Source organism: Lactuca saligna, chromosome 7 (genome assembly GCF_052625555.1).
Source record: "Lactuca saligna cultivar CGN05327 chromosome 7, ASM5262555v1, whole genome shotgun sequence".
Classification (NCBI taxonomy): Eukaryota; Viridiplantae; Streptophyta; class Magnoliopsida; order Asterales; family Asteraceae; genus Lactuca; species Lactuca saligna.
The window spans coordinates 81,542,779-81,551,531 of record NC_136423.1 but is presented as its reverse complement, the minus strand read 5'-3'; positions in this window follow the sequence as shown (position 1 = coordinate 81,551,531).

Here is an 8,753-nt window from a genome sequence, read left to right as displayed (position 1 = left end):
AAGTTTTCCAAACGTTTGTGGTGATTTGTGATTCCATTTGAGGCATTCACACTATTGGTGCTTGGTTCTCAAACTCCAACCAATCAACCATCAACAAAAGGTATGTACTTATACTAGTAGTTTTATGATTCATAATCCTTATGCTATGCTAGTTAGGATGAAACCTTGGAAATTATTATTTGCATGTATTTTAGAAGAAAACATAGATCCAAGGTTTATTAGGGTTGCATGCACACTTAGGAAGTGTTAGATTGCTCAAAACCCAACACCTTTCACAATGAAACCTCTCGTAGTGAACCCTTTCACAGTGAAACCTCTCGAAGTGAACCTTTCATAGTGAAACCTCTCGCAGTTAACCTTTTCACAGTGAAACCTCTCGTAATTAACCCTTTCACAACGAAACCTCTCGTAGTGAACCTTTCACAGTGTAACCTATCACAGTGAAACCTCTCGCAATGAACCTTTCACAGTGAAACCACTCAAAGTGAACCTTTGATAGTGAAGCCTGTCGCAGTGAACCTTTCACAGTGAAACCTCTCACAGTGAACCTTTCACAGTGAAACCTCTCGCAGTGAACACTTTCACAGTGAAAGCTCTCGCAGTGAACCTTTCACATTGAAACCTCTCACAGTGAACCTTTCACAATGAAACCTCTCACACTGAACCCTTTCACAGTGAAGCCTCTCGTAGTCAACTTTTCACAGTGAAACCTCCCACAGTGAACCCTTTCATACCCTTGCTGTTAACTTCAGAAAGTATGGCATTTTCGCACTTTTCTTCATTTTTATGAGTTTTTGACACGGGATTTTCACCCAATTTGTATTTTTGATATATTAGACCCCCTAGACTCATATTTTATTCCTATTTTAGGGAAATTATTATAAATAAATCATATATTTTATTCAAGATAATATTTAAAGGCTTGTTGACTTTTGTATAAAGTTATGATACCAAGCCATCCTCACACCCACTTTATGTCACTATTCACAGTCTACCTAGTCAAATCATTGATCTTTTCAACTCTTCCCAATACTCCATCATATTTGACTTAATCAAATCCACTTAAGAAATCTATATTCTTCACATTCCAAAAATCTTAATTGCCTTCACCAAAATAAAACTTATTCTTCTTCTTCTTCTTCTTCTTCTTCTTCTTCTTCTTCTTCTTTTTCTTCTCTCTCTCTCTCTCTTTCTATTTCTTTCTCTCTCTCTCTCTCTCTCTCTCTTTCTCTTTCTCTCTCTCTCTCTCTCTCTCTCTCTCTCTCTCTCTCTTCCTTTCTCTCTAGAAACCAATTTCCCGAGGAAATTTTGGAGAACTTTTCCTCCATTTAATTTGGTAATTATATTCATCCCACTCTTAAACATTCTACACATTATTATACAAATCGTGATCATTTACACAAATATTCATATATTTGTTCATAGTATCGTCAAAACCTCAAGTGTTTTTTAAGTGTTCTTGACTTGAAATTATTCATCCTCAACCTTCCAATGTACAAGAAATCACACAATATGAGTTCATACCCCTATATTCTCATGTTTCTTCAAGTTTTAAGGGGGAGGGGGGGAATACAAGTTACAACACCAAAAAGTATTTTAACTAAACTAACAACTTTCAATAGAAAAGATATGATCCATTCTCGAACTGTTTTGACCACCTTAAACATCATATTATTCAAAACCATTCAATATGAAATTAGTTCGGGTTTATACCTTTCTAATGATTACTTGCTCACATTCATACGATTTTTCAACAATTTGTGACGATTTTTCCAAAACTACCTATCATTTCAAAAATGATTTCGGACCAGTATGTGAAGATGGACATTTTCACACTGGTTAGAGATAACTAAAAATCATAATAAAAACTATGAACAAACTTGAAACATTTTGTGAACTTGCAGAGTTTACGGATTCAGTTTTCGACCTCCGGTGATTTTATAAAAGCAGTGTAAGAAAATTTAAAACTAGTAAAAACAGTTTAAAAGTTTATTAACACTTTGTAACATGTTGAGAAAAGTGTATAATGATAATAACTACATATTGATTTTGTTTCCTATTAATTTTACTTTCATGAAATGGAAATAATCATTCATCACAAGGGTTTTCATTCACTACAAACATATATGATAAATTATAATAGGTACAGTTTATGATACATTAACACTACGAACATACTACGGATGTTTCAATTTACACTACAAAAGGTATTTTTCATTCACACTACACGTAAACTCATTAAATCAGGTTGTGAGGCACTAATTCATTGCACTCTGAGAGTACTGGTTAAAATCTTGTAGTTGTAACTAGAGTCTCTTGTAGGGAGAGCGTGATACTTGTATATATATATATATATATATATATATATATATATATATATATATATATATATATATATATATATATATATTGGGATTGACAACCCACACCTAAGCTGCTTGCAACAGCTAGGCTGGCAGGTATGGGGTGACAAATATCATAATATTTCGACACCCGAAGAATGTCGTAATAGGTTACTATGTCAAATGTATGGTTATAATAACTCACATAGGGAGATAACGACACATATGGTTTATAGGAATTTCTACATTCAAAAGGGTTTTATTTATTTAAAACTGCATATACTATTAAAAGTTCGGAAAACACTTGTACAATTTGATCTTTGAGACTTGAGACTGCAACTCATTTTATAAGGAAAGTATTGGACTTTTCTTGAGCATACACTACATTTACAAAGAAAGCTTTTTCAACCCTATATACCAAAGCTTATGCACTCACCAACTTTATTTTTGACACTCTTTCAAAATTACTTGTATTATCAGGTCATCAATAAAAATAGGTGAATACCAGATTTTGAGGATGGAACGCTATGGCGTTAGACAAACGATTTTATCATTATATTGTAATCGATTTTGAAACATATAACTCATGAAACCATGTAACCTTCCTGATTATATTTATGATGGTTGTAATTACTTTGATCACTATTATACTCGTTGTTATGATACTATACATGAAGTCATCCTCTCCCGGGCATTTCCGCCATCCTTGGTTTGGGGGTGTGATAGATTGGTATTAGAGCATTGGTTATAGTGAACTAAGTATATTGAACCACGTAAGATATACAAACTATAAATATAATGGTAATGATACTCTATGACTAATTTTTTTTCATACAACTATACTTTTAAAAATAAAATGATATTTTTATGAAAACTATAGGTACATGCATACATGTCGGTATAGTGTCATAACATGGAAAATTCAAAAGTAAAGAGGATGAGTTTTACACTAGGAGTATGCCTTAGGGTATGTAATCAAGTTTGGGAGGAATATAGCCTGATCAACTATGTTCGTCCAAGAAGTGACTAGCATATGTCGTGGCACAGTCGTAGTGGGCAATAAGTATAACAAGCTACCATCACCCATATAAGAAATGCACAAAGAACCAAACTAAGCGTCAAAAATACTATAGGAGTATTTTATGTTGCTATAGCATAATATTTCTAGATTCAATATCTGCCTCTTACACCCCTATTCTCGCACAGATGACATGGCATGATTCTACTTACCAGGAGAACCCTACTTCCTGAATTAGGGAAACAGGGGATTGATAGAGGAAGAACCCAAAGAAGACTCTAAGGAAGTGTTCGAGGAAGAGCCCAAAGAAGATCCCAATGTGGACCCCAAAGAAATCGACGAGGAAGATGAATTTGAAGAGGAACAAGAGGAAGAAGAAGAAGATGAGTCGGAGGTTATCAACCCTCATTATGTTGCTAGGGTTCCCGCCAGCCGATACATCTACAATGGACCTACGATCCGTTGGGCGGCATACATTGAGAGGTTGAGTCGTCATCAGCGAGATTGTTCACCTTTTGGCGAGCAATGAGGTTACTATGACCTTAACCATGGAGGAACAACTAACCGAGCCTTCCTAGTTGTGATCCAGCAAATCACGGACCTCAGGGATCAAAATAGAGCGAGGGAGAACCAAGTTCTGGAGCTGAGTGTTGCTGCTAAAGCCACCAACGCGTGTACTAGAGACCTGGAGGGAGACTACTATATCATGGTCCAACTCGTTGAGGACCTTACCGCCGCTCGGGTGAAGGTAATGGAGTATCAGGAATGGCACTTGGCCCTCGAGGAGATAGTGACTATAGTTGAGCGTCGGTTAGCAGAACTACAGGGTACCTCAAATTCGTCTCAAGGACCGTATGGGACTGGTCGCCATGAGTAGGGTTCATACTACTCACAAATATATATAGATTAGGTTTACTAGTATGAGTTGGTTCTACTCTTCTCTATGTGTAGGTTCAATCTTGCGATTAAGTGATTACACTAATCGAAAGATTGAATTGCTGTCAAAATTTTCTTTGCATTGATGTGATGTAGACCTACTTTAAGGTCAAATTTTCCAGACACTATGTACTAAGTCATATCAATGAAATTGACATTCATATTATATTTCATTGGGAGTGTTACCACTAAATTCATAGCAATGTATATCGTTACTTATGGTAAGTCTACACTTACTTAGTGTATGTAGTAACGTTGTATGTAATTAAGAGTCAATCGATTTAGAAATGGTGGTTCCACTTTAGGTCTTGTTCCTTGTTTGGTTGTGGGCATAAAGCAGATCCATTAGATTCAACGATTTATTCAGTCTTAATTACACACAACAAGTATACACTGAGTGATTGTAGAAGGACCTAGTATGGATCAAGTCATAAGATTGCGTTAAGTCATTACTATTAAATTCATAAGTTCAAAAAAATGGACTTCCATTATGAATGGCTTGCAAATACTTTAAAAATCAGGACATAACGCAGATAATCTAGTTCAATAACAACCGTCTTATCACTACTATTGAAGGCTTACCATATTTTCGTCCTTAAAATTTGTGGAAGAAATATGTCATCGTGGAAAAATTCCAGGCCTTCCCACAACGCTCCAAACCCTCTGCCACCACCTCCACAGTTTGACTCAGTCATGTTCCAAGCTGATGTAACAACAACCATGGCAGCAAAAATGTCACAAATTGGTACAAATGGCACTGGTGGATCGGGAAATGGTACTATAAACTCTAACCAGGCAGACAACCAGGGATGCTCAAGGGAATGCTCCTACAAATATTTTACAAATGGCAAACCCATATCCTTCAATGGAAGAGGGGGTGTCATCATTCTCATGCAATGGTTCAAGAAGACTGAATCAGTCTTCGAGATTTGTGCATGCCCTAAAGTGAGCAAAGTCAAATTTGCAGCTTGCACCTTCACTGACCAAGCCCTTACCTGGTGGAACGGTCATGTAAAGTCATTAACTCACCCAGTGGTGCATGCAATGAGTTGGGATAAATTGAAGACTCTAATGTTAGCAGAATACTGCCCGAGGGGAGAAGTCCAGAAATTGGAACATGAACTTTGGGGCCTCAGAATGACCGGTTCTAACATCGCATCTTATACCGGCAGGTTTAGCTATCTGGCCATACTATGTCCCGGGATGGTTACCCCGGAAAGTTAAAAGGTGGAGAAATACATTTGGGAACTAACCCCTCGTATTCAAGGGAACGTGTTGGCTTCAAAACTGACTACATTTGATAGTGCCAAATAGTTGGCAGAATAACTCATTAACCATAGGGCCAGCCATGGAACCGTGGCGGCCACCTCCGATCAAGTAAAAGGGGGAAGCAACAAACGGAAATTTTGGAACCACGGGAAGTGCTATCCAGTCCAAGATTCCTTCAAGAAACAACAAGTAGTGGCGGTTCGCACTGTCACTACCCCCGCCACTCCAACACCCCTGAGGCAGTATGCTTGAAATCTCCCCAAATGTAATAAGTGCAACTTTTACCACACCAGCCCTTGCTGAGGGATGCACTACAACAATTGCAACAAGAAAGGGCATACCGCCCGCTTCTGCAAGGCACCAGTCCAACAAGCCACCCCGACCGCCAACACCTGAGCAAGCCAAGCTTGCTATGGTTGTGGGTAGAACGGGCACTACAAAAGAGACTGCCCAAAGGCAAGAAACACAAATGTCAGCGGTATTTGAAGGGTCTTGGTATTAGGGCACAGGGGAAGCAATAGAAGATCCCATGGTGGTTACTAGTATGTTTCTCCTCAATAACTCATATGCATGCATATTATTCGATAGTTGAGCAGAGAGGAGTTTCTTTATCCACCGATTCAAACAATTAGTAAAACAAAATCCCTAATCACTAAAAGATACATACAACATAGAAATGGAAAATGGAAAGGCAGAAAACACTAACGATATGTACACAGGGTGTACCCTCACGCTAGACAACCATTCATTCGAGATCGATCTAATGCATGTCTCAATAAAAAGCTTCAACATCATCGTTGGTATGGATTGGTTAAGTTCTAATCGTGCCGACATTTTGTGTTTCGAAAAGGCCGTTTGCCTTAATCTGCCAAGTGGTGAAACTCTCATCGTTTATGGCACCAAACATGGTACGAACCAACAAATCATCTCTTGCGTCAAAGCCCAAAAGTATCTTCGTAAGCAATACCAAACCTTCTTAGCCCACGTAGTGGATAAGAAGCAAGAGGTGAAAGACATAAAGGACATTCCGATGGTTTGTAATTTATCTGACGTCTTTCCAGAAGACCTTCCCGGAGTTCCTCCCGTATGACAAGTTGAATTCCGAATCGACTGAATCCCTAGGGCTACCCCCATAGCCAAAGCGCCATACCACCTAGCGCCAGCCGAGACACTAGAATTATCCAACCAACTTAACAATCTGCTAAGAAAATCATCAGAAAGAGATTCTCTCCGTGGGGAGAATCACTTATGTTCGTGAAAAAAGGATGGATCGTTCTGCATATGCATCGACTATCGTGAAATAAACAAGCTTACCATCAAAAGCTGATACCTCCTACCCCAAATCAAAGACCTATTCGACCAACTCCAAGGGCCAACTTACTTCTAAAATATCGATCTAAGGTCCTGATAACACCAACTACGGGTCTACGGAGGAGGATGTTCCTAAAACAGTCTTCAGATCCCGGTACAGTCACTACAAGTTTGTAGTGATGCCCTTTGGATTAACAAACGCACCAGTAGTGTTCATGGATCTAATGAACCGGGTGTGCTGACCTTACTTAGAAAAGTTTGTGATTGTCTTCATAGACGACATTCTAGTTTATTCAAGGAGTAAGGAAGTGCACAACCAACACCTACGACATGTATTGGAGATGTTAAGGGCGTGGAAATTATATGAAAAAGTCTCAAAATGAAAATTTTGGATCTGAGAAGTGGGTTTCCTCGGTCATGTGGTTAGCAAGGAAGGGATACATGTGGATCCTTCAAAAATCAAGGCGATCAAAAATTGGTCAGTCGAGGATGCCTACCAAAATCCGTCAATTTCTAGGCCTCGCCGACTACTACAGGAGGTTCATCCAAAACTTATCCAAAATCATCAAACCACTTACCAACCTAACTCAAAAGAGTGTAACCTTCAACTGGGGAGAAAAGCAAGAAACCCCTTTCCAAACACTAAAATAGGCCCTATGCAGTGCTCCAATTTGATCCCTACCAGAAGGAACATAAGACATTGTGGTATACTGTGACCCATCGAACTAGGGTCTTGGATGTATGTTAATTCAATGAGGAAAGTTCATTGCCTACGCCTTGAGATAGCTAAAAACGCACAAGGTCAACTATGCCACACATGACCTCGAACTGGGAACAATAGTATTCACCCTAAAGATTTGGAGGCACTACCTCTACGAAACGAAATGTACTATCTTCACCGATCATAAAACCCTTTAACACATCCTCAATTAAAAGGAGATCAGGATGAGGCAGAGGCAATGGGTAGACCTACTGAATGATTACGAATGTAAAATTCATTATCACACAGGCAAAGCCAATGTAGTAGCTGACGGCCTCAGCCGAAAGGAATACTCGGGCCGCCGAGTAAAGTCGTTAACCATGACAATCCATTCACACCTGTCTACACAAATCAAAGAGGCTCACATAGAAGCCTTGAAACCAAAGAACATGATAGGTGAAGCCTTAAGGGGGATGTATAAGAACGTAGAAATCAATGGTGACGGAGTTCGTTATCTCATGAATCAAATCTGGATACCCAAGCATGTTGGATTCAGGGATGTCATCATGAATGAAGCACACAAGACTTGATACTTTGTTCCTCTAGGCTCCGAAAAGATGTATCTAGACCTCAAGAAACTTTATTGGTGGATGAACATGAAAGCCGAAATAGCTACCTTTGTGAGCAAGTGCCTAACTTGCGCCAAGGTCAAGGTAGAATACCAAACTCCCCTAGGTTTGTTGTAACAACCAGAGATACCCGTGTGGAAGTGGGAGAAAATCAAAATGAATTTCATCACCAAGTTACCCAAGAAAATGGGTGGTCTCGATACCATTTCGGTGATCGTTGATAGGATGATCAAACCCACAAGTATCCTACCAATAAAGTAAGCCGACATAATGGAAAAGATGATTAGGACATACATTAAGGAGATCGTGCGACTGCATGGTGTGCCAATATCCATTATCTCCCCTAAGGATAGTCGATTTACCTCACGGTTCTGTCAATCACTTTAGAAACCCTTAGGAACTAGGTTGGACATGAGTACGTCCTACCACCCACAAACCGAAGGATAGAGTGAGAGAACTATATAAACCCTAGAAGACATGCTATGGGATTTTTTGATAGATTTTCGTAAAGCCTAGGATACCCATTTATCCCTTATAGAATTCTCATA